This window comes from Aythya ferina (assembly GCF_964211825.1).
Source record: "Aythya ferina genome assembly, chromosome: 3".
In the NCBI taxonomy this organism is placed as follows: Eukaryota; Metazoa; Chordata; class Aves; order Anseriformes; family Anatidae; genus Aythya; species Aythya ferina.
This window is the reverse complement of record NC_140298.1, coordinates 10,512,845-10,539,396: the sequence shown is the minus strand read 5'-3', so window position 1 is coordinate 10,539,396 and position 26,552 is coordinate 10,512,845. Positions and strand designations below refer to the sequence as shown.

General features: G+C 45.6%; 1 long non-coding RNA gene across 7 annotated transcripts in view; it reads left to right on the top strand.

Moving 5' to 3' along the window:
* Window positions 1-5,334: 5,334 nt before the first annotated feature.
* LOC311434004 overlaps window positions 5,335-26,552 on the top strand; it is a 64,145-nt gene continuing 42,927 nt past the window's right edge. For 5 of the 7 annotated variants that reach the window (XR_014691189.1, XR_014691190.1, XR_014691192.1 and 2 more), the window contains exons 1-2: window positions 5,335-5,611; window positions 5,874-6,048. This is a non-coding gene — a long non-coding RNA (uncharacterized lncRNA). Of the gene's footprint in view, window positions 5,612-5,873; window positions 6,049-22,525; window positions 23,420-26,552 lie in introns of those variants that run through there. The other 2 variants (XR_014691195.1, XR_014691191.1) reach the window with 2 other exon arrangements.

The following is a 26,552-nucleotide window of genomic DNA, read 5'->3' as shown; positions in this document are numbered from 1 at the left end:
AAAGTGTCTGGGTGCGTGGGATGCTCACATTCCTCCGCATGCCTTAAAGACAACTCACCCTGCTAAAAAATCAACAATACCTGCTGTTCATTTCTAGCAGGCTGCTTTTTTCCAGGTACTGACAAAATCCCTTGTGCCCCTAAAGCCACCAGCTCAGTGCTAAGGAAGACAGCTAATTTGTGCGTGTGGGAGATGCTCTCACAGCACCGGGGGCATGGGGGGAACAGCTTTGCTCTACAGACCTGGCCCCGAATTCACTCCCTCGGGGTTTACAGCAGCTGAGGATCTGGCACGTTTGGGGATGAATCCTCTGCTGCTGCTGCTCCATTAACACCCACCGACTTCTCCTCCTTCCTTTCCTTTTTTCTCCCAGAAGGTAAGGCAATCGGAATGAATCTGTTCGCCACAGCCCGAGGAGCATTAGCATTTTAAAAACACCGGGCTGAATCCTCAGCAGGATGTAAGTCAACAATAACACCTTTGAAGTCGAGACAGCTTTTCTCCTTTACCATCTGAGCCTTTCTCGGTATGACCCTCCGAGAGGATATTCGCCATACCTACGTTTGGAGGACAATTTCTCCAGGTTTCCCGTAAAGCTAACAAAGACATGGTGTCAAAAAGTCCCTCCAGAAGGCAATAAAGGCATCAAATATGAATTGCCCTATGGAAAAAGCTCTATTGTCCCCCGTTGTCCCACCGGGGACCACGAAGCCCGTCCCAAGTTAAGCACCTGAAGCAAGGTGCTTGCAGCTCGGCCCGGTGGCATCCCTGTCCCAGCTTTGGGCACAAAGTGCAGGGTTAGTCCTTCCAGCTGTTCCTTGAGGAGTCCTCAGAGCAGCTCCATCTGGCTGTCCAACCCAAAATAAAACAACATTAGGAACAACAAGTAGGACTGACAAGTATATGGACAGGCGTGAGCGCTTTTCTAAAGGTTTCTGCACTACCCCAAAGTCCTTTTACCCAACCAGCGTTACCGCATGGGATGGTTGACCTCGGACTCGGTCCTCTGAGCAGTGAGTTCAATTAGCTGTAATGCCTTCAACGTTTAAATAGTTAACAGTAAGCAAAGGCCTTCCGAAGCGGAGGGGGACGACTACATGTGCGTCTGCTGAAGTTGTCAGGCAACGATGGAAAAAAAAAAAATAAAAAAATCTCTCTAATTGCTTCCAGACAATGCCTTTTGGATAGGGCTGTGCGAGAGCGAGGGGAGCTCACGCTCAGACAGAGGGGCTGCTCCGAGCCAGCGAGGAGGCTGCCGCAGCCCTGCCATCTCCCCCCGGCCCGCCCGACGGTGGAAAAAGGGCAGATCTGCCCCAAAACGCCCGCGTCTCCGCCGCGCCACAGCCCCATCACCAGCGGGATGCCTGTGGGAAGCTCAAAGCCCTGGGCCAGCAGCCAGCAGGTCTCGGTCTGCTGCTGACATTTCTGGGGACCGAGGGCTTGTCCCGTGGCTTCCCTAACTCTCTTCTCCTGGCCGGAGAAATCTGAGAGAGGTGGGAGCTGCTGAGGGCCAGGGCTCCTTCGTTCGCCCACATCCCGCAGCAGCAAGTGGCATCATCACACGGACACGCGGATAAATTCCCGCAGCTCGAGGCGTGTCCTTAGCTAGGAGCGTCACCCCACCACGTATCCTCCTGCCCTGCTATCTGGCGCGTTGTTTTCTGGAGCCTGTCCATCGCGGTGTTGGCGGAAAATGGGATTCGCATACTTCTGCTGCAATTGGAAAACAAAAAGCAGAAGGAGCTGGGAGAGACAGCAGCAGAGAGCACTGAGGAAACTTCCCTGGCTGCAGTGTTAACAGCCAGTGCCAGAACCGAGGGAGGAGTAATAAGGTCATATATTCTGTGATGACAAGTGGGAGAGCTTCTACTTGAACTACCAGGACTCAGCTCAGGCGAGCCCTGCCACCAGCCCAGCCCCGGCTCTGACAGACCGGCCTCCAAGATGACTTTTCAGGAAAGCCCAGTTCCTGAAGAAGCGTAGGAAAAACCCAGGTGGAAAGGCAAACAAAGCACTGAACTCTTACTAAATCCACTAGCAGCTCTCCTCGGCCTCCAGCGGCTCCAGCAGTGAGACGGGCACAGCCCACGGCCCTGCACCCCGCGCTGCTTTGGCTCAGCCCCAGGCAATCCTTTATCAGACTTCCCTGATATTTAAGTGCTGGGCATTAAAATGAAAGCTTAGTCTTAGTTTACTGTTGCATGAGGAGGTATTATTGAGGTTATTTGTCTCTGGGAAGATCTGTATTGGCCCTTGTCAGTCCATGCTGAAGATATTTATCTTTCTACTAGCCCAGGTGATTGATTGTGTCCAGTCGATACTGTCCTATGCCGATGTCTTGTTCTGTCTTAGTTGTGTTTTGTTTTTTTTAATCTCACTGTATAGTTGAAACCACTTAAATATTTTATTGCAGAAAATGCAGGCTCAGCATGTAAATTTAGCAGCTGAACTATATTTATATCCATGCAAATACACATACTTTTACAGACACGGGGCTTTTATTTTATCTAAACCGATTTGATCCTAAGTGTTGGGATCGTTGTCGGATTGTTAACGGTGTCTGTGAGCATCGTTTTATATCGGGACTTAAACAAGTCTCCCGTAAAGCAGCGTTGTGGTTTCTTTCAGTTGGAAAGATCAGAGACTGCAATAAAAGGAGCCCGGAGAAATGGATGACCCTAACAGGAAAGAGATCCCCAGGAACATCTTGAGCGAATTCATCGCTGCATGTTGACATCGAGCGGAGGGATGGTCTCAGAAAGCCTCCTTTCATCATCTATATAGCAGTTCTAGGCAAAGGCCCCCGAAAGTGATGTTGCTTAGGTTAACCCGAAGCTTTGTCTTCCTGATGGATTTGAGAATTTAGGTCACTGTCAACAGCCACTGCGGGGAAGACAGCAGAGGTTCGGGATATTTGTAAAGCACCGCTCTTCAGCTAGAGCCTTCCCCGCGTGGCTGAGCTTGGGTAATTGAGTTTATGAGGACCCATCATCTGTTTCAGCCCGAAGTCAGCTGGGTTAATTTAGGGCAGGGCTGACTAGCTGGCAGGGGAGAGCACTTCCAACCTACCCCAGCCATTACCGCGGCAGGCTGGCCTAAAGCCAGCGTGGAGCCTACAAGGAGTTGGAGTATATTTAGCTCCGGCTTGTTCCGAAGTTGCCCCCGCAACTTCGTGCACGGCCCTGGTTCCTCTCGGAGGGCTTGGGAGGAGACTGCAGTGTTACAGCAAGGGCAGTCCTACTCTGAAATCTTTCTGCCGAGCATCAAAGTGCCCAGATTTGGAAGTTTTACCTGTTTTGAAGGGTGGGGAGGAGCAGATTTCATCCGTTTGTGACATAGTCTCACCTTACCTGCATTTTGAAACACTGCCATAGCTTTTTAATAACTGTTTAGCAACAATTGTTCTGAAAAGCACTCAGGATAGAGCTGGAAAAGACTGTAAATATTCCATACAGCATCTAACATGTATTTGTAACGTTATTAAGACAAGTCAGCGAGGGACCAGGTGTTATTGCTCCAAGAAGGGACACGGCCCTGCTGTTACTGCAGAAAAAAACATAGCCCTTAGAGTATTTAGGGAGAAGTGCTCCAGATTACAGCCTCCCCTAGCACACACACCCTTTTGCAAGCGTGGAAGCGTCCTCCTCATCCATTCCAACTTTGGCTTCAGTTTGTTGTCTCCCAGAAATGTCAGGCAGCTTTATAGGATTTCCAGTTACAAACGGTACAAGTTTTAGCACATCTCACGGGCAAGGGAATATGATGTAGTTTATGATCTGATAAAAGTAAACCTGAGGGAGCTGTTCCTAAAAGTGCCACACAGGGTCAAGGATGAGATCACATGTGAGAAGGCAGCGGTAGTATCAAATACCTTTTGTAAAGCAATGACATCAAGGGGTTTTGAAAGCTGGCCTGGATTCAGCAGCCCTGATTGGCTCCCAGTGATGTCAACCATGTGCCTATAATGCCCAGTAAATGTCTCATTCTTCTTCCTTTTTAGGGATAATCACCCCCTAATAACAGCAGCAAGTGACTTTAGGGCGCTCAGGGCGCACTCCGAGCTGGCGGTGATATGCTTTGAACAGCCAGAGCCAATGGGACCGAGGAGTAAGACCTGGGAGTTTTTGTAAGGCAAATTTTGCCCATTTGGCACCTTTCTCACCCCATCACAGCACACACACACCTTTGAGGTTTGAGATCTTAATCTGCCTTTCCTGGGGCTGCCAGAAGCCTCCGTTTCCAATGCAGCCTCATATATCGGTGGTTAACGAGGAAAGAGCATTACTCAAGCCCATGGGCAATGGCCGTGGTCCACTGCGATGACACAGCCACCGAGGGAGCAGACTTTCCATCCCTATCATAGTCCCTTTTGGAGGATGGAGAGGAGAGCTCGTGTTTTTGCTGCTGGAGGAAATTCTCCACGGAAGGGTTTCTCTGCACGTCAGACATAAAAATGGAGTTTGGAAAATCCTGACTTTTGCCTAAGCCTGCCTATGGCAGGTAGGAAACTGGGTTCATTCCTGGGCATAAGGTAATTAGGTATTGCAGTGATGATGATGAATACCAAATAACCTTAATACGAGGAGCTCCACCAGGGGTATTGCTAGACAAGGATAACCGTGGTGTTACGCCTGACTCTTGCATAATCAGGAACATGGAGGGCTGAGGTTTTCGTAGACGTGCTCCACACATTCATAAATAACACGCACAAGCTCCCTGTTGCCTCGTATGCTGATGTGCCCTTGTATTACAGCTTGCTTTTGCAGTAAAAGCCCATTCTTTTAATAAAACGGCTTTGTGAAATAGAAAATTTCAATTATTTGGGATTTGATTCACTACCCGAGCAAAGAATGACATTATCAAGATGAATTCAGCAAGAGGGGGTTAAAAGGCTCTTAGAAGAACTAAGGGATGGCTGACAGCACATGCAAAGAGTAGTCCAGAGGCCAGGAGACATCTCTTTTCACCATGTCATCTGCATGTGGCATAATCTGATTCTTTTGCAAGTATATTAAATAAATTCTCGTACGACTTGCACAAAGACAGAGAGAGAGCACCTCAGAGCAGAGAGGGAAGGGTACTGATATTTGAGGGACATGGTTGAAAAAAAAAAAAAAACAAACACAACAGACTGATTGTAAACTTATTTTAAAATGTATTACTAATACATGAGTGTGGCCCTCTTGCTCCGCAATTGGTATTTTTGCAGGATTTGTGTGTTCGGGATATGAAATGACCCTAATTGACACCATCTTGGCCCCTAATCTGGGGGTGTTAGTTGAAGAAGGCACCTGGCTGGGGGTAGTTGCTCCGTGTAGACCCACCTGAAGCTGGTTGCAATCAGGGAGCCTTCAACGTGTCCCCAGGCATCCATCCCACCTCACAGCTATCTCAAATCTGCACTGAAATGCCCTACCTGCTGCTGCCCTGCTAGTCTGCCACGTCTCTGAGCTAATGCTCCTCACCTGGTGGGCACAGGAAAGAGACCACAGCCTTCCAGAAAGCTTTTCCAGAGGGTTATGTGAGGGCTGTGTCCCTCCTGGTGATCTGGTGCGTTCCCTTCTGCTGGGGCTGGAGGTTGTGCCCGGCTGGCTGCCGCGTCCTGCTGCTGGTAATCCCTCTCGCTGACCCTGGGCTCGGGTTTGTTTGCTAAGTTGGGATCTGTAAGGCTGCAGTCTAACAATTCCACCGCTTGTTCTAAATTAGTGGAGGGTGAGAATTAACAGATGGTGTCATTATCAAAAGCTGTTCGAGTGTTGAAACAACATAAATCCCACAAATACAGAAAAACAAATACAAACTGTAGTAATTTTTCCAATATCTGTTGAATAATAATCACGCTTTGCATTTATACACTGCTTTTTGCTCTGCAGCTTTTGAAGTGCTTCCAGATCATACCTAAAGCTCAACCCGGAGTCAAGCACCGTGTTATCAACTCTTCTGAAGTCTGAGGTGTGGTCTGGCGAGTAAAGGCTTACATCAGGGAGCTGTGGGGGGACCCTGGCTTCTGCTCCTGGCTCTGCTGCTGCTTCAGCTGAATGCTCTTGGGTAAGTGACTTCACTTCTCCAGCCACGAGGTTCTAAACAGGCATGGTGATGTTTTGTTTCCCTTGCGAAGTGCTCTCTTTTCAGCAGAGAAGTGCTATTTTGTGAGGTATGGATGTTATTATTGTCGCTGTTACTCTCGAAGAGCACGTGTTGCAGGTGCAGGGCATGAAATACCTGCTTTCAGTGAGGACATCAGGTTTCTAGCTGGTGCCTTTCTAAAAGCGTGATATTTTTGGACTGTCCTGGGGTACATGCCATAAAGCAAAGATGTTTTCATCGTTGAATCATAAAGATTTCTCAGGACCCTTGTGTTCTCTGCTTTCTGCATGTTGCATCTTCATAGTATGCTGGCATGTTTCTTTCGTCCTTCCTGTGCTCATGCAGGTGCAACTGAGTGGTCATGCAGTTAATTTTACTAAATAATTTTAGCAAGGAAGTGGTATAATGAATAAACTTGAGCTCACTTTCTTGCACCCCCTGCTTCAGGATTGCAAGAAGCAGTTGTGGGGTATTAAGGCTCTGCGTAACAGTGGGAATGGAGCCTGTCAATAAAATCAGCATATGGTTGTTGTGTTTCAGTTGCTCATTTCAAAAAATGTTTATGATATAAATAGTATTTGCTTTGTTTGGCCCAAAGGGTGCTTTTTTTCTGATAAATGTCTTGGAGAAGTGGATTTTCATAATAAATATTGGGTGAGGGACTGGGAGAGGGGTTCTTCAGGAGGGGAGAGTCTCAGATTAATTGTGGGCAGTTCTAGCCCAAAAAAACAAGCTTGTGTATTTGTATGTGTGTGTAAGTTTTCTATGTTCATTCACACACGTGTGGCGCTGGAGGGGACCCTTAGCATCGTTTGCTTGGTTTGTGTTAGTGAAGCGATTCAGGATTTGTTCTCTGGTCTTCTGGGCAAATGTCACAGTATGGCTCATATCTTTGTGGTCTAAAACTTTTCACCCCAAAACTTGACAAAACTTTTTAAGTATAAGCCAGGTGTCCTATAAACTGCATTCCTGTTGCACCTCATGCTGCCTTAGCCATTCTCCTGGCAGAGGATGGGGCAGGGGGCAGCAGGACGGTGTCAGCCAGGGGATGGGGTTGCCCCCAGTGGGCATCACCGCACCAAACCCCGCAGAGACTTCATCCAGGACTCAGAATTTGGTTGTCTCCCTTTATACGTCAGAGCATTAGGAGCGATGCTTATTTACTCCTTTGGTACTAGCCAGATGAAAAGAAGAAAGAAGAGGCTCCTTGAGGCTTTTCTAGCCTTGACACCATTTGAGGCTTTATAAATGTGGGTTTCAGCTGCGCTTGATGCAAGTTACTGAAAACTGGCAAACCAGCCTGTAAGCCAGCACAACACAACCACAAGTTTGGCAACAAACGACTGCTGCCAGATGCCTTTGCTGTTCCTTTAGCTTTCTATGGATTCGAGGCACTTCACTCTTTTTTGTTGTTGGAAATACTTTCAAAGTAGAACACAGTGTTTTGGGTTGTCTAGCCAAAGTTTAGCTGTCCTTTTGCATCTTTGCCAAACTTCCTGTTTTCAGCAAAAACAATTTATTATCTTACTGGTTCTTTAGACCTGAAAGGATTTGCAAGCACAAATAAACTTCTGTGTTTTTTTTCATTCTTCATGGCCTTTCAAAGAATAAACTCACTTGCTTCCTCTCAATTATGTGGTCTATACTAGCAAAGAGAAGTATTTAACCTTTGGACTGCTAGCAAGAATCAGAAAACCATTTTAATTATGCAAAACTTCTGCACTCTGAACTTTTAAAGAAGGGATAATTATTTTTTGCATTTGCTAGGAATAATTTTTTTTCAGGTGGTTGGGCAATGGTATCGATCTGCCACGTGCACGTTAAGGGAGCTTGGAGTGAGTTAAAACTTGAAGTCTTTTAAGAGATGTTTTTTTTAAAGATTTTATTAATTGACAACGAGTGAGTGATATATTCTGCTCAGGAACATTTTGTTCCTAGAGAATTATTATTGACAATCCCTGGCCGTGTTGTCACAAAATGGAAAATCTATGACAAGCCTGCAGAAGCCTTCCCGTTTAACGCCGCCACCAAATCAGATCTGTAAGTAAGAAACGAGGCAGGGAAGATGTGTGTTGGCTCCGTGGAGGGAAAGCAACGTGTGGCTGCAAAGCAAAGCCCTGCTTCAAGGATATTGTCCAATTGCAGAGGAATATTCTCTCTAAAAAATGAAACATTTATCAAAACAAAATAAAAACTAAAGTATGCGGGGGTGAAAATCCTTGTCATTCTTACCCAATGCCATTGTAGGGTGAGGAGGGCGCTTACCAAAAGCGTGTCAGTAAAATGGACTTCAGCAGGAGTAGGTTTTCAGGGCAGGCAGTAGTAACTCAGCGTTAGACAGCTCTTTCTGCCTGTGCTTTCAGGAATTATTACACGTTACCTGCAACTGTTCGGAAGATGTTGAAGCCTATTTTTTTTGTACCGTACTTCAAAGGATTTGCAAATTCTTTGAAGGTGACTTAACATCTATTAAATGATTCTGAAAGGGGGGGAGGGGGGAACCTAAAGCCTTCCAAAAAAAAAAAAAGTTTAAAGGATATGTTTAATATTAGTGTTGGAAATGCGCTATAAATCCTCCAAGTTTATGTGTATCAACGTCTTTGAGATGGCATTTATCATAGCGAGGGGAGAAGGAACAACTTGTGGAGGAATGGATCTTTTTAGCGGTTTAATGTGTTCCTCTCTGTCGTAGGGAGGGAAAAAAAAAACAACTAACATTTGAGCAGAACCCCCCAGCTACGCAGAAATCCTTTACCAGTTGTGACTCCCTGACAAGTGCTACGTTGGCAGGATGCTGCTGTCGTTTTCATAAGGAAAACTGTACTTTTGGCTATTTTTTATCAGTCTGTCTGTGCTTTCAGCTAGGTAATAGGAAGACCTGCCTTCTCGCACATCAAGCGATATGTTTCAAAGCCTGAATAACAAAAGTGAAAATGCTGACACTTTTTTTGGAGCCAGCACTTCGGAGAGTTTTGTGACAGGCCATCCATTAAGAAGGGTATCAAAATCTAAGATGTGCCAGGCAGAGAGATGCAGGTGGGACTTGCTGGCTGGGAAAGCATTTCTTTCCAGTGGATTTCAGCTTCTAGCTGCTGAACAAAACTCCTTGGGTTTGGGTTTTTCAAGATCTCTGCGTTTCTCCTTCCAAAGTGCGAGTGTTTAAAGAGATACAGGAAATAATTTTTGATACCACCAGCTTCAAAGAAATCAACTGTATTTAGTATCCTTGGCTCTCAGCTTAATTTGCTAAATCATGCTGGTTCTGAAACGTGTCGCAAAATTATTGTTCTCCAGGGAAATAATTACCATTCCTCTTACTAGTGTGAGGTGTGTGCGCGCATGTGTTCGTCAGCAGAGGAATTCAACCAGATGAATTTAAAGGAAGCCTTTTTTCAGTAACACTGAGTCGATATCCGAAAAAGAAAGGGATGCTTATCTATCGATTCTTGGAAAAACAGGGCTGTATCTTACTGACAGGAAATGCTCCTTTGGTATGGTTTTCCTGGAAGCGAAATCAGTTTGCCCTGTAAGGGTATGTGGATGAAATTGGGCTGGTGGATGTGGGCATCCACATGATGGGTTTTCATCTTGCCACGAGGTAGCCATGGGATTTTGGCTTGCGGTGCTCATTGAGTGAGGCAGTGGCGTTCAACATCTGGCAGGGCTGAACCTGTGCATAAAAGCCTTGATTCTGGATGCCCTAACCTAAACCATTCCCTGAAAGAAAGAATTTAATTGATGTGCGAGGGCTTTGTCAGAGGGAAATCGGTGGCGGGGAAGTTCTCCTGGAAGGAGAAGTGCCTGGCCTGAGACTGTGTGTGCTTCACGGGGGGGGATTTGGGTGGGATGCTGGAACAGAAGGGAACCCCCTGAACTTCATCACAGAGCCCAAAACCCTCCTGGGGGGTTCTCAGGTGGCTACAACTGACAAGCTGCAGTTTGTGATGTTTATAATAAATAGAGGAGCTGTGCAGGCTGTGGTGTTTGGGGCAGCCTTTTGGGACACAGCACAGCCCTCGGATGGGTGCTGCCTGCCCCGTGCTCCCCTGGGGAAGGTGAGGAGCAGGGCGATGCCTCCAGGAGCTTGCAGGCTGGCCTGGCTCTTGGCTCTCCCAGCAGAAGTTTTGGATGTGCTCAGCTGGCGGGCTGTGTTTGGCTCTTTCAACGCCTATCCAGAGCTCCCAGTGAATCCGAGGGAATGCCTGTAAAAGTTCCTACATCTGTTTCCTTCCTGAAGCTCCGTAGGCAGCTTGTTGCTCTTTGCTTATGGCCTGTCAAGGGAGCGGGGAGAGAATACTGTATTTATTTATATTTATTCAATGTTTCTGGAACCTGTCCTGGGCTTTAAGCACCTCAAAAATGCTTAAAACAAGCCATTAGCTAACACTGGATGCAGCAGCTTCACGTTTCGGTTCATCCCTTTTCCTGGAACTGGGCGTTAATTAAAAACCTTTCCCAAAGCACCTTGCCGTGCCCACAGAAACCTGCACCTCCCCAAACTGCTCCAGTCCAAGGTTGCTGGAAGTGACCATGCAAGGGGCCACGGACCCAGCTGGGAGCAAAAAGCATGTACCCTGGACAACACAAGCTATAGGAATTAGGACTGGACTTGCATTTCACATTTGGGAACCGTCAGGAGATGGTGTTCTCAGGTGCGTGTGTCTCTGCTCAGGTTTAATCCCCTCGGTGACCTGCTTCCACGCCAGGTTATCGGCTCCGGGCCGCGGGATTTCAGCCAAAGCAATTCCACAAAATAAGCTGGTGGAGCGGGGCTGGGGGAGAGGCTGGAACAGCAGTGTTTTGCAAGAGTAAAATAATAATAAGGCAACTTCTAAAAAGGAAAAAAAATAAATATAATAATTCTGGTGATCTTTTCTTTCAAACTGCGTGGCACGCCCTTGCTTTGGAGCAGAGGCATGAAAGCTGGCAACGAAGTGGCCTTTGTTTCAGGGATATGCCTTTTGCAGTTTCTGTCAAAATCCACCCAAATTTGGCAAAGCTGTCAGGCTTTTAACAAACTTAGTTCATGCATATTCAGCAGGAAGGAGTTGGATTTGAGCAGTGCATAAGGCTCTCTGCCCAAAGAGCCTCCGAGCCTGCCTCCTCCCCAGGGAAGGAGCACCGCTGCCCACCTCTTTGGGGCTTGCAGAGGGTGGTGCATGCTGCTGCTAGGAAGCCTACACCTCTGGGTTAGCCCTCAACACTGCTGAGGGAAAGCCAAAAATAAAAAATATATGGTTTGGATGTAGATGAGAATAGCCGGGCAGGCACCTTGATGCCAGGAGCCTGGGGTTTGGTGGGAAGGTGGAGAGAGGGAGGGCTTGGGAAGGGGCTGGGGCTTTGGACTCTGTCTGGAAAGTCTGGGAATGAGGTTGGGGATGAGGCTGGAGCCTGGAGGGCCCTGGTTGTGGCTTGAGGAATGAGGCCTGGGGAGGAGGAGGAGAGAGACGAGAGTTGGGTCCGAGTGGATGCGGTTGGAGAGGGTCTGTCTGAGTGTTTGTTCTTGCTGTTCTTGCTATGAATTCAATCTGTGCTAAATCCCAGGTTAAACCTGTTTATTTAAAACAAAAACAAACACAAAAATGCCAAGTGCCAGACTGAAGGTTGCCTTGAAAGCTCAACCATTGCTGCCTTTTATCACGTCCTTCTTCCCATGTCAACACGTGTTCTGCATGAACTGGGATTTAAGATGTTTGGCCAGGCTCTCAGCTGAGGAGAACAGCTACAACTCTCTTGGTAATTCTGGATTTGTTTTTACAGGCAGCTCGCTCCTATATGCATCTTCCCACCTCTGTTACTTCCTACCGTGGCTCGTAACTCTGAAGGGAATAAAGATGTGGTCTGCTACTCTCAGACCTGCAGGGAGACCGAGGTTACTTGTTGGTAGCCAAGAAGATCATTTCTGTCTTCCTCTGTAAATTATCTTCATTTTATTCCGTTTTAAAATGCATCACTTGAAAGTCTAAAATATTTGACAGTTTGTAAATGTATTCAAACTACTGCAGCGTTTAGGAATGGTCAAATATTTAGCTATATGTTACGTACTGTCACATATATTTAATATATGTGCAGAAATGTCACCAGATAGAATAGTTATGTGGAAAATATTATAATAAATGTAAAAAATTGTCGTCATCTACTGATGAAAATGACCCTAATTTATTTGGGCCACTGACACGCGTATATATCTTTGCTCTCACTCTTTATTCTGCAATTTTAATAAATAACTTAGTTTTATACTTGTTTCCATCATGTGCAATACCATGGGATGAGGTGGAACTCGAAATGCAAAAAGTATTAAGCAGAAGTTATTAGGTGCCTTTTATTTTTCAAGTATGGTGAAGTTTGAACGAGTTGTATGAACATTCTTGTGTTTAAATGCCCTGGGACATCTTGGTATTTATGGGGGATTTTTTATTAGTTTCTTTGTGTATTTGCTGCTTTTCCCTGCTTTTTGCTTGTTTGTGGCTTTTTTGAGCATAGACTTTGAAGATAATATTTTACCTGGGATTTTCTATGTAATCTTGGATGAAGTTGGTAATGTCAAACCAGCTGGTTTGGTGTGGTGTTTGGAGGTTCGTTTTCCTCTCTGTAATAGTGTTTTTTTGAAGGCAGTAGGGTTGTGTTAACATAAAACCATGTAACAGGTTGGCAATATGACTTAGCTGATAGACTGAAACAAGGGGAATAGATTTCTTTTCCTTTTTTCTCCTGGGTTTCTCTAGTCCATGCATGACTCCAGAGTGGCGTGGTGTTGTCTTAAGGATGCAGTCCAGCAAACATCCAAATATTCTTGCAGCTGCTGTGGAGCTCACGTGGGAGGTTGGTGAACTGTTCCTACCAGGCCTTGGGACTTGAAATATCAGATACCCACGAATCTTCCTGAATGGGAAGGAGACTCAGGGCATTAATAGCAAAGTAAGTTTTATTTTGGTCTGGTAATTTCAGTGCCCTGATCATTTCTCAGCCCACCAGATTTAACCATCGTAGTAATGTGCTCCAAGATGTTCTGCACCAAATATTAATATCAGTGTTATTACAGCGTCAGCACTTCTCCAGCGTTAGCAGATATATTGTTTTCATTATATAAATCTCGTCCTCACACTCTCTGCTTTCCAGTTTAATTAATCCACTGTCACACGGCCATTGCCAAGAAACCTGTAGCTATTTATAGAAGAGCATCGTGTTTTCATACACAAAAGATAAATATGACTCGGAATGTTACAAACTGTGCTGCGAGCAGGATTAAAAAATGAAAAATTAATTTAACTCAATATTAGAAGTTATAGGCTGCCTTCAATGCTTTTTGTCATATGGAAATGTTTGCTGTCATTGAGTAGAGAGCTTTACCTTGGAGCTTCTCGACCTTCAGGACTCTGTCACGGTGCACAGAGGGGCCGCATCCCAGTGAGCTGGGACAGCAAAAAGGTTGGCCAGCACTTTGTGGAGTACTGGTAGGTCCTTCTCAAATAGCAACACAACATGCTTCTGCTCCTCTTGCACGTGCTTCTGCAAAATGTAGCATTGGACAGAGGGAGCAGGGCAAAGAAAACTTCTTGTCCTCTTCTGTGCCACAAGAACACGAGTCGTAGGTGTCAGATGCTCAGACTTCTCTGTAAAGGCAATTTTAGTGTTCTTTTTTTTTTTTTTTTTTTGCTATCCACTTTAGCAGGATGGATAAGTGCTCACCAGTGAGCAGGCAGTATTTTCCAACACCCACCATACGGTAACAGGGCAAATAATAGCACAGCTCCGAATCCACTCAGAAGGTGCCCAAAGGTTTCTGATTCTGGGTGTCCTGAGCCACAGCTGTTTGCATCGGCTCCTTGCTATATAAATGGCTCGATATTGAAAGAGTAGCTTCAAGCAAAAGTGAGAGGTTAACCGCAAAAGATCAGGCAGAAACAGCTGACAAGTTATAAGCTTGGAAACTTGTCCTTCTGCCAGAACAGTAACGTTCTCTGGTGGTATCGCTTCGGGCTGTCAGTTTGCAGGCTGAAGGCACCTGGAATTGGCCAAGGCTCGAGTCAGAGGTGTTGTCAGCCCCTCCTTGCCTCCCCAGGTCCCTGCGAGGCTCTAGGAAGTGAGTAAATCCATCTTCAGAGTTAGCATTCCTGCAAATAGGGTCAGGTGTGCTGGGAGTAAAGGCTGCTGGCAGGAGTGGTGATGCAGGCAAGGATGCTCTTGTTTATAATCTGCTGCCTGGATGCTGCATATCCCTAATGGGTACCCAGCAAGCAGTGGTGAAGGATTGATCTTTATCCTTCCTCTGTGCTGCTTCTGGCTGTGCTGACCTCTACCAGTAATGTCCCCTGGGCTCTTTTCACTCCATACTGAAGGACACTTACCTGTATGGGCTTGTCTTGGAAGTCATGCCATGTATCCTTTGTGGCCCTCCCTTCTTCTAGTTCTCAAATGCATGCTTTTTGAGACACAGTGACCAGAACTACATGCATATCCTACTTGATGCAGGCTACAGGTTTGATCTGTTATCTGTAATGATCTGTTTTTCCTTTCATCCTGTCCCTTTCCTAAAAATGCCTAACCCTTGTTTTCCCTTTTAACTTCTACTGAGCTCCCTTGTCCATGAACTGTCTACTCAGACCCCCAGCCCGCTATTCTGTGTGGTTATAGCTAACTTAAAGCCTATCCTCGTGTATTTATGGCTCCGGTTATTTTTCCCCAGTGCATTACTTTGTGTTTATTGACACTGAATTTCATTTGTCATTTTATCACTGAGCCGCTCAGTGCAGAGGGTCCTTTCGCAGCTCTTTGCGGTTACCTTCAGCCTGGCTGTTGATATGAAATTACTGGAGTAGTGAAACTATTTATCGCCTTTCCCAGGCCATTAATGAATATATTAAACAGCAGTGATGATTGGAGACTTCTTTTGAAACTTCCAGAGTGATAAATGACCATTTACTGCTGGTTTGTTTCTAGGCTTTAATAATTGTATAGAAGACTCTTGTACAACAGCCTAGCTCCTGTAAAAGCTTTAGTTGGGAGACTTTGCTGAGAACTTCGGGAAAACCCAAGTGCCCTGTATTGCCTATATCACTTCTATCCATGCTGACTCCTTCAGAGTGCTTTAGCAGGTTTGTGAGGCATGACATTCCTCTAGGAAACGCGTGTTGACTCTTCCGCAGCTTATTGTGCTTATCCTCATCTTGAACGGTTTTCTTCGTTCTAGCTTCTACAGCTCTGGTCCAGAAATCACTGTTCGGTGTTTCCCACAAGCTTTTTTCCCTAGGATCCATGCTGCATTTGCCATATTCAATGCCTTTGGCACCGGGCTGTAGGGTTGCAGCCCCAGTGAGGGGTTGTTTCATAGCCTGGTGTTTGAGTTCCTTTGGAGCCCTTTGGGGAGGCAGAAATGAGGCGTGATGCAGTCACTTGGCTACTGTGCCTTTAAGAGTCAAGGAATCTGGAGAAAATCGGTGGCTTTTGTGCAGATGAGAAAGTGCTGGACTTGGTTTGTCCCATAATATTACTCTACAGTGGCCAGAGGGACTCTTAAAACAAGATGAATTTTTGCTCAATATGCTAGTATATTGCAAAAATCTTTGCGATGTTGATTTAAAACAACTGAGTGTATTTACATATGCAAAATAATAAAAAAAAAAATCAATTGCATGCTTAATAACAAATACGCATTTGTTATTTGTATTAACAACCATACGTATACAAATAGTAATCCTGTTGAAGAAAGTGCTTGTGGCACGCACTCTTCATTTTTCTATGTCTAATGCCCCAGCTGTTTTACCATTCCACACTTTTCTCCAAAATACCGAAAGTGGGAGAGCCGTGTTTCTACATCAGAGGCTGAAAATATTTTGATTTAACTCAGAGGCATTCAGGAGCAAGCAAATGCTGTCAAGTGTCTTCAGCCAGTAGATTTCAATTTGTATTTAATACTTGCATAACTTAAACATTAGCCAGGAGAATTTTTAAGCTTTTTTTTTTCTTTTAATTTGGCTTGAAAAAGTAAAAAAGACTCCTCCTGGACTGAGATCTTGTATCTCAAGTTTCAGACCGAAGTAAACTTTTACAGCCGAGTTGTAAAATAGCAGTTTATGAGACAAACTCTGCCAAAACTTTAACTATAACTGTGCCAATGTGCCATTATAATAATCCAACAATAATCATGGTCCATTATATTAAATCACTCGCACAGACAAAGGCTGCTAACCTTTCCAAGTGGGAAAAAATGTTCCTTTCAAATCGGGGATAAATTCCAACTGAGAAGACCAAATGCTCCAGCCTTTAAGTAGTGAATACATTTACTTCTCCCCAGGGCTCAAATAACCCAACATTTGGTAAATGTTTAACAAGGAGGAATTCTCCCTCCCATTTGCCCTTTTCTCATATACACTAGATTAACAAATTTAGTTTAACAAGAAGATCTGTGTTACCCCCTGGTATCCCTCAATTAGATCCTTCCTCCTATTATTGCCGTATCATCCCAGTCCATTTGCTTGATAAGAGGGCCCGAAGTAATTAGCTGGGTTGCACAAACAGCGGCTTCCACCAGCCCTACCTCTGACACAGAAAAGTCTCCCACACGTGAGAAAAGGTGGAGTTTGGTGTCTTTTTGCTGCTCTTTTTTAAGGGGTTCTCCTTTTTTGCAGGGCTTTACAGAGCAGATTAAGCGAGCGTGGTGTGCAGCTCTTGACTCTGGCTATGCCTCCCTGCAGCACGTCGGGAGCTAAATCAAAGCCTCTGCAGGAATTCACAAATCCAGCTTAGAAATCTCATATTCCTTCCTGGATAAATGAAGGCTGCTGAGGACAGGATTACCGCAGGCACTCTGCCGCGTCCCTATAGTGCTGGGACACCATGCCTGTGTCGGCTCCGGGAAGCCACTCATGCCTTGATTAGGTTTTTAAATTATTATTCATATTAGGTTTTTAAATTAGTATTATTCATATTACTTCTAATTTTCAGCTGGTTTCACTGTATTCAGGTGTCTTTTTGCTATTCCATGCTGAACCTGGTGAGCTGGCTGGCTGAACAACGTGTCTGGGTTCACGCTGGTGAACAGGTTTCAGGTTTGGTGAAACCTTCCCTGTTCTTTTCAGTTTTCCATACAGTTTGTGAAATCAGTGCTGCTGCGCTGTAAAAGGATTTGGGGCTTCCCTGGGAATGTGTTAGAAACCCCACGGTGCAGTGGTTGGTGTCTGCAGGGGCCTTGAGGAGAGCAGACCTGGAACAAGGGGGGCTTCTGTCCCGGTGAGCTGGAGCGCACCAAGCTGCTGTGTTTAATTCCAGAACCTGAGCTTTTACCTACGCTTTGCTCGTGGTGACAGCTGGCAAAAGTCTTAAATGCTTTTAACAGCGGTGGGTGTCCCTGATGAGCTAAGCACCTTCCCATGCCTTACTCAGAGGCAGGTCCTTACCTCTGTTACTGAAATGTGGGCAGAGGATTCTCCCGCAAGCTTTGGTGCGTGGTGCTCGGTGGCACTCTGTTTCTCCGGGAGCTGGGGAATTTTGTCACCTCACCAGCTACAAGGGCTCCACGCCTGATAGTGCATGGGGACTGAAATATCCTTGTCAAAAGAGCCCTCGGGTCAGCTCGGGGTGGTTGTGATGACAAGGAGTGTGGTGCTCTGCTTTACTGCGGGACAAGCCTGCTGCTTGGCAGCCCCTGGGCTTGGAGCGTCCCTGAGCACCGTGCTGTTTTGGGGGGCTTCTCCCTGGTGTCTGACCAGCTGGCCTTTGGGAAACATTTCTTTTGGGCCTCACTCTTGTCATTTATCTCTCTGCCACCTTCAAATTAGATAGCAGGGTCAGCCTTCGGTCTGATGGTGGCCGTGATAACTTGCTGCTTATGTGGTATGTGTAACTGGGGGCTCGATTTTGAGCTGTTGCAGCAGGTGGGGCTGTGCCATCAGCTCTAGAGGAGAGGTCTCCTATCCCAGGAGAGCTCGGCAGTGGCGCTCTTCCATTTAGAGAGTGGTTTGGGATTTCCCCCCAGCAAAGCAAGAACCTCACCTGTATCTACATCTCATCGTTTTGGCTGGGACTGATGAAGTGCTGGGTGCGGGGAGGCTCCCTAGTGGAAAGGGTTTTCCCATGAGTTACATGTGCTTCTAAGGAGTGTGTGCGTGAAAGGGTCTCAAATAAAGGCGTGTTGTGTTTGTAGCTAGCTCCTTTAATTGTCGGCAAAGGAATAAATTCGTACTCTTTTGTGTATTTGTGAATCAAATGAAGTGAGGTAATACAGACAAGGTGCAGGAAGGCACCAGAGGGCTCATTTGGATAAATAGCACTCTTCATTCTCACGTTATTCACGGGGTTGTTCTGCTGTACTGAGACATAAGAAAGCAAAACCATTCAAGTGCTTCGGTAACACTAAGAAAAACGGATTCAATGGCAGGGCTGTATAATAGGGCTGTGTCACGAGATAATCACACCTCGCTGCTACACGTTTGGAGGCAGAGACATGCCTTTGTCATAAAGGTGCAATTACCGATGCCTCGGTGGTTTGATCAGAAGATAAATACTCCAGATGAGCGGAGCAAAGAGCCACTATTTCCCTCGGCTCTGTAACTGTCTCCTTGTGTATACACGTGTAACGTCTGCCGCTTTCCTCTACTGCCTTCTCAAGGAAAAAAAAATATTTCCAAAAGCCTGGGAAAAAATAAATCTTAAAAAAAAAAAGTGCATTCATTTAAGGAATTGCAAAAATTGAAGATGTTGTGCTTGCTTGGCAGATCACTTTCATTTTGGGGGCTAATTCAGAAAAATGAAGTCAGATCCCCTTATCTCCATTCTAAAGGTGTGGGTGTTTCAAGACCCTGAAGAGGCTTCTTGATTTTTGAGATCTGCTTTGCCAGTAGCCTGCCTGCTCAGCACCTTTCCAATCTAGGATTTGATTGGGATGCTCTTTTAATCTAGGTTCAAGCAGCACCTGATTCTGCAAAATGCTGGAAATGATCTGCATGTACTCGTACTCCAGTAAGGTCAGTGAGTGATGGAGATGCCTGGGACCTTGGAAAATGGTTTTCATTTGACTAATAGTATTTGCAGTCTGCTTGCCTCCCTGGGTCAGCTGGAGCAGGTTGGCTATCAATTGTTCCCCCAGGAGCACTGTGTGTATTTATCTCGGGGGACTTGCTGGAGCACTTCCCAATGTGGGTAGAAGTCATGTAACAAGGTTTGGGGAACAGGACTCCATTCTCAGAGTCATGAGCACAAGGGACATGAGCACTGGCAGAAAAAAGGGCCTCTGACACCCCAGAGCTGGCGGCAGCCCAGGAAGATGATGAGGAATGGCTGGGCAGTGACTTAGGACAGTGGCTGGGTAAGGAGCAGGTTCGGTTCTGGCAGACTTGGGGCTCCTGGAGACCCACCAAAACCAAGCATTGACTGGGTTCAACACTGGAAGGGCGAGGAGGTGCTGAGGGAGTCTGTCAGTGAGCCCTGGACCACCCTGCCTTGGTGTAACATCCCTGGGGAGGAGGGTCGAAGGAGTGAGCAGCTCTGAGAGTTTCCCTGGAGCAGAGCATTTCTATGTGTGCCCTAAGTGAGCTGTGCTGTGGCAATGCAGGCTGATTATAGGGACAACTGTATTTTATTCTGAGAATCCAGGCTGCCAGGCTCATAGGAAACCTTCTGCTGTGAGGCTGGCCTTGCACTGCCTGTGGAAGGTGCTAGGGTTTGTGGTCATCCAGAGGGGTTGGCAGAAAGTCTTCTGCTTCTGCTCAGAGGTTGCCTATAAAACTGGGTTTTGTCTGAGCAAGTGGTGTGCAGGATCTATAGGGAAATGCAGACTTTCCACTCTCTACGTGTCCCATATAGAATGGCAGTTTTCCAGTGTCATTTGTAAATGATCCTTTCCTTGACGTGCAACGAGATGCCAGAGAATTCGGCACAAGCTTTTGCATCGCACTGAGGGCCATAAAAACATCAAAAATTCCTTTTTTGGTTGCAAAAAAAAAGCTGTCTAGCTTGGTGGGTAAGACTGTTCCATCTCTGCCTGTTTTTACTGAATCTGTTTTTAGGTATAGCTTCAAAAATATCTTCCTCTAACTACTTCCAAAAGGTCAGCTCTTCTTCATCGGCGTTACACAAAGCGCTGCAGGGGGCGGGGAAGAATTAGCGATGAGTTGTCCTTTGTGTTTCTTAATAGCAAATGTTTTCAGACCCAACCACTCTCCCTCCTGCTTGCTAGCAGCATCACGTTGTCCCTAAGCCTCGTAGACCTGCCCAGCTCCTCGCCGCTCGTCCTGAGCCATGGGACACGGGGAGAGCCTGGGAACGCGGGGTGGAGCTGCCTTTGGTGCCGCGCTGCTCCAAGCGCTTTGCACGGCTCTATTTTTGGCTCCTCGCTTGCTCAAATGAAACTGTCTGATTAAGTAACACATAGGAAATAGATTTCGGTCCAAGTCTGAATCATCGAGTTATTCATTTAAAATAATATTACTATTTAAAAAAAAAAAAAAAAAAAAACTGTGATGCTTGCTCCATTCTGTGTTGGTCGGCCCCTGAAGGGATACTCAGGAAGTTCATCCGAATTAGGTGCAGATTTCCAGAGTACGAGCTGTGTGGACACCCCATGCAGAATGAAAGCTGAGTTGTGCTGGGCTCTGAAAACGGATTTAGTCCACCCTAACTCGTGGAGTTTCCTTACTGAATTATGATTAGCTAATTAGCTGGGTTAACTAATCCCACTTTAAATTTAATTTGGATTACCAGCCTGGGCTGTTTCCAGAGAGACAGGAGTGCTTAGATCTCCTGGTAGCTCATGCCAGCAGGTTCTGGGAAGCCGCCGTATGTAAAAAAAGTGTTTCTGTAACACCCTTTATTGTGATCCCAGATACCAGGATGGAGAGCAAAGAACTTGTAACTACATCTAACCTAGGCTTGTCACACATCCAGTCTACAAAGGTACCTTCTGAAGTCATTCTCAGAGCCAGGACTGAGATTTTTGGGTATATCTGACCTTCTGCTTGAGCAGTTGGGGCTCTAATTTCAAATCAGGCCACAAGGTGTAGGTAAGGTCTCAAGTTTCTTCTTAAATTGCCAGACTCAAGTGCTGGATGCACAACTAAATCCTCTGATGTTTCTGAAAATTCACATGTGGTCAAATGTTGGATATAACCATTGGTGAAGATGTTAGATCTTGTCCTAGAGTAGGGAAGGAAGAAGTCCTAGACAGAACAGACATTCATGTCTTGTGTAGGGTCTGATGAATCGTAGCTTTTGAAGCAATTCCTGAACCATTACCTTTTTTTCTTTTTTTTTTTTTTTGAGAATCCACTGAGAATGGACTGGAAAGGGGTAAATGGAATGCGTGTACTTTAAGTGGGGAAAGGAAAAGAGATTAAACCAGATGAGACTCCTACGAGTGCAAAACTAGCTGGTTAATTGTATCCAGAGTGTCGTTATCAGCGTTCCCCTATCCAATTGGAAGGATGTGATGTGTAATATTCCACAGCTATCTGTCCTGCTTCCAGCTCTGTTCAGTGTTCTCATTAATGACTTGCACAGTGCAGCGGAGAGCATGCTTATTAAATTTGCAGACAACATGAAGCTGGAAGGGACTGCAAATATACTGGGGGACGGGATTAGGAATTTAGAAAGGCGTATACAGATTGGGGAATGGATCCGAAAAAACACCCAAACTGTTCAACTGGGATAAAGGCAGGAGACTAACCTCAGAAGTACTCAACTCCAGGAGTATCAGAAGTGTAACTACTGGGCAGGTAATAACACTTCAGAAAAGGCTTGGAGAATTAGAGCTGCTCACAAGCTGAATGCAAATAAAGCAAACAAAAGGTCACGGTACTGTAAATAAAGGCAGCCCTTGTACTAGGAATTGGTTACGGATCTGCCTCTTGAGACACCATATGTGCTACTCCACACTGATAAGGTCTCGACTAGTTTTTCTCCTGTTCTTCAAAGAACGTGGGTCAGCTGGAAAAAGTTCAGAGGATAACACTAAGAATAAGTCTGTAAAGCACAGCTTGAACAAAATGAAGTTTGCTAAACTTTGAAGAGACGCTATCTGCAACTGCACGTAGATATTTTCCAGTATACCAGAAGCTTTTGAGAAAATTGTTTGAATTACCTGTGTCCCAAGTTTGTTTTGGGGCCAAAACCGCAGCAGGAAAGTTCCAGATTAGATGCTAGGAGAAGGTTTCCAGGAACACCGGCAGCAATGAAAGAGAGCAGTAGTTGCAGAGGTAGGTTTTTATGTTACTGTTTATAATCCTCACAATGAATTGCCTTCAGTCTTAATATTCAGAGACTCCTGGTGAGTGGATCGGATCAGGGCACTGTGAGAGCAGCTCAGGCGTGCACAGGGATGCAGAGCACCCTTTAAAATCCTGTTGGTACACAAGAAGTCCATACAAAAATGCTCTTCTGGAAGAGCAACTGGTGAACTCCGTGGTACTCAGATAGCTCCAGGCACCTGAATTCGCTGTTTTTCCAGGTGAGTGTGCACAGCCCGATCCTCCAGCCCCTGCAGAAAGCAGCCAGGACAGCAGGATGGACATCAGCTCTGTCAGTAGCTGCTACGCTCCTTTTATTCTAGAAGCTGGTATAAACCACGATTGGATCAAGCTGAGGGGACTCTGATTCCTGTTGTAAATTATGCTTGGGACAAGTAACAACGGTATTGTTGTTTTGCTCTCGACAAAACCTGCTTTCCAGACGCGGCACTGTTTTCTGTGAAGCTGTGTTGCCAATTATTAAGTTGCAGAGAAGACTTTGGACTAGAACGTGGCAATATTGTCTCCTGTCAAAACCTCTTTTTTATTATTTGTTGCAAATCCACGTTGAATTTGGTAAACGGTTTCAGTCCGAAAGCTTTATTTTGATATCTGTTGTGCGAAGTATTCTCAGTTTCCAGGATGGATTGGCGAAGAAGCCACCCCAATTCAGGACTGAGTCTTCCTTGTGGTGGGTGCTTCAGGGTCTCTCCTGGAGGATATACAGCCCTAGATAAAACGGTGCTTATCGTCAAAAAGCTGGAAACGTGGATCTTCATGCTGTGTGTTCATGCTGATATTCCAGGAGGAATTAATTTGTGTGGCATTTGCAGTATTTTTTTTTCAATTTGGGGGGAGTAATGATTTAAGATAGCGTTAAATGCATCTCTAGCCCTATTTCAGACCCTTTTGTTCTCTTTTTTCTTCCCTTCTTCTGCTGTTACCTCTGTAAAACTCAAAGGCTCCCTTACAGTTAGATCAGCTCCATCAGTGCACACCCAAGAAATGCAACTTAGTGGGAGGGGAAGATGGTTCACAGCTGTTGCAAGGAAAATAGTGAGTTGTTTTCCTTCATTTAACATCTTAAAAGCTAGTAAACTGCCGAACTTTCACCATCCTCGGAAATACTCTGTTTTCCTTAGAAATTCAAGTGTTGTCTTGGCTTTTGCATCTAAAGAGTGGAGAAACAGTCTACTGCTTGGGGCAACCTTTTAAGATCAGAGCGTTTTTCTGCATTTAGAAAGTAGTGAAGGAGTTTGGGGTAGTTGTGGTTCATCATGAACGCACAAATGTCTGCGTGTGTCTATGTAATCGTAGGGATTTCTTTCATACAGTTCTTCAAAGTTGTGGGTGAGATCTGAGCTCCATGGATTTGGGCCCAGTAAGCCCATGTAATTCAAGACCCAAAGAACGGAGAGCAGCATTTATTTTTAGATGGGGGGCTGCATCGTAGAGAATAGACTGTCCAAAAATAATACAGAAACTGTGGCAGAACATGGATTCAGGTCTGAACTTTGATGTGTCGCTCAGCTCCCTAATTACGAGGCTGCTGCTAATTCTCCACGTTGTTGTGTTACACCTCATCACACCACTTGTACCTTCAGCTGTTTTGCTATTAAATCCGACCTTTCTTCGCTCTGCTGGAGCGCTGGTTTAACTAGCAAAGGATGCTTTAACACCACAGGCAGGGAGATGTGACCAAATGGATCCACACTTGCTCCTCACTGGATCTCACACCTGTGCCTGCGGTGCTTGCTGTGATGCTGCCCCAGCTTGGGACCCTCATCTTGGGGTGCTGAGGCCAGCTGTGCTCACACAAGTGCCATCGTGGGAAGTAGCCGAGGTGGCCGTGATAGCGGCAACACTTTTGACATCCCTGGATGTCTCCTCTCCTCTTTCCCACTCACGCGACCCCCTGCTTGCTAAACCCCACGGGGCAGGTGACAATTTCTGCTTGGCAATCATTTTTTTTTATAACCTCCCCAACCTCTTAGTCACACAAACTCATCCAAGGAGAAATATGCGCCCTCTCGGAGATGTAGGTGGGTGTGGAAGAGAGCACTAAGTCAGGCCTTCCTTCGGGTTAAAAAAGCAGCAAACTCGTTCTGTGACATTCTCCCACCCTCTGGTGACCTGCACAAGGCACAGGGAGTGTTATACCTATTAAAAAAAAAAAAAAAATCACAACACAACCGAAGCCAAAAACATCTAAAACCCCAGTGGTTGGGTGGGGTGGAGTAATGAGCAGGTGCATACCGAAGCAAAATCACCCTGGGTTGTGTTTCTGTCCTCTTTCATAAGCGTAAGCAGGTTTGGGCCTGGTCAGTGCTCAGATGGGAAACTTCAAGGAAAAGCAAACGAGGGTGGGAAAGGGTGATTCAGGAGCTGGTGGCTCTGCCCGAACAGCCCAGCAGTTGCTCTCGAGCTGCCCGACAGCCAGGGTTTGGCAGTGACTTGAAAGCCCGAGCATCTGCACGCTGCCAGGCCAGCGCTGTCAGTCACCTGTCTGCAGGTTGGTGCTCCGGGGGCTGGCCCAAATCCAGCGGGTGACTCGCCTAAATAAAGAAATCATTGCTCTTTTAGTGCAATCGGATGTTCCTCCTCCTCCTTCGGTCTCCTGCTTGATGCTACAGAGGAGTGAGGTGGCTCCGCACGGCTTGGGGATGTTGAGATCCAGGCTGAAAATTCGCATTCCTGGTGGAGAAAAGCCTGCTTAAATCTAGCAGCCTTGAAAATCAAGAGCAACCCAATTTAATGTGTCTGGGGTTTTGTTTTCAGAACAGGATGAGCTGAACAGATAGCCCCAAAACCGTAGTGAGTAATGTGCCTAAACTCAAGGCTTTGGTATGCAGCCGAACCCAGCACAGCACCCAACCTGCCTGAGTAATCTGCTCCATGTCAGCACGAGGTCTGTTGGAAGCGATGATATCTTTTAACAGACAAAGTAATTTAGTCAGCTATTTGTTCGTAACGTTAGACAAGCTTTCAGGCATGTGAGCCCTTCTGCAGGCCACTCAGAGGCTTAAGGGGAGGTGGGCATCACCTTTGCTTCCTGCTGCCCTGCAGAAGCAACTGGGAGCTTAGGGCTTGCCTGCTCCCTCTGTCCTTCCACCTGGTCTAGCTACATCAATCTGTCTCACCTACCTTGCATCTAGAGTCTTTCTTATCCAAACGAGAGTCTGATAATTTATTTCCTTTGGGATATTTTCTTGCGTTAACAGCAGAAGTTTGAAAAATGATGGGTTTTGGGGGCTCGGGGTACACAGCTTTGCTGACCATTAGGTTTTTGGTGCAGATATTTGATGTTGTCTTCAAATCAGAGCCTCCAGCGATACCTGGGTTTGTGAACCCCAAAAGGAGATGTCTAAAGTCAGTTACTGCTCTTGATTTTGGAAGTTAATAGTAATAAGATAAAGCACAATAAATTAGTTAAACTGCCTTCCCTCTGTGCCGTTTCCCCTCAATAAAGAAGAGGGAGAAATGAAGTTATGCAGTTGCTTGCCTCTGTTGTGGGTTAGAAGTGATAATGTCAGATAGCTACCAAATGCTTTACAACAATAACAAAATCCAACAAGCGAGTAAAGGGACTGGAATACTCGAACTGGAGCTGAAAAAGAATAATGAAAAACACCCTCTCTCAAGAATAGCTTTGGTCCTCATTATAGATTAGTAGTTTTGTGAGATGATGTAGAAATGTTCCTTATTATCACAGCTTTATTGCCTACCTCTGTACATCTGTTCCAAAATTCATTTCAAAATGGCCAGACATTTCAATAATCCGGTGTGGCTTGGAATTTTCATATTGTTTCTGGTGCATTAAAATCTGGATGGAAAGCTGGTACTTTTAAATTTACAATTGCACAGACCGTACAACATCTGGGTAGCTTTGCTCTATTGCTTTCCCTGTTCCTTTAAATTTAGACTGAAGTTATGATGTGCATGAAAGGCTAAAGACCTTGTGTGTGGCAGGTGTTATTTCAAGCTGACAAAAATTCAGTAATATGTTCATTTTCCTTCGATATGGCCTCTTACAAAATACGTAAAGCTCTACTTCAAGTCCTGGCAAAATAGTTTTATTTTAAAAACAGGCAAATGGAAGATCCTCTGGACTAGGAGAAATTACCAATCAGCTTATATAAGTGCTTGTGTGCGTGTTTATATAAAAATATCTCCTCAAAATTGTTCCCTAGAAGGCTGTCTATTTATTATTCCTCTAAATTAATGCTTCATCCCCTTTCTGATGCACGC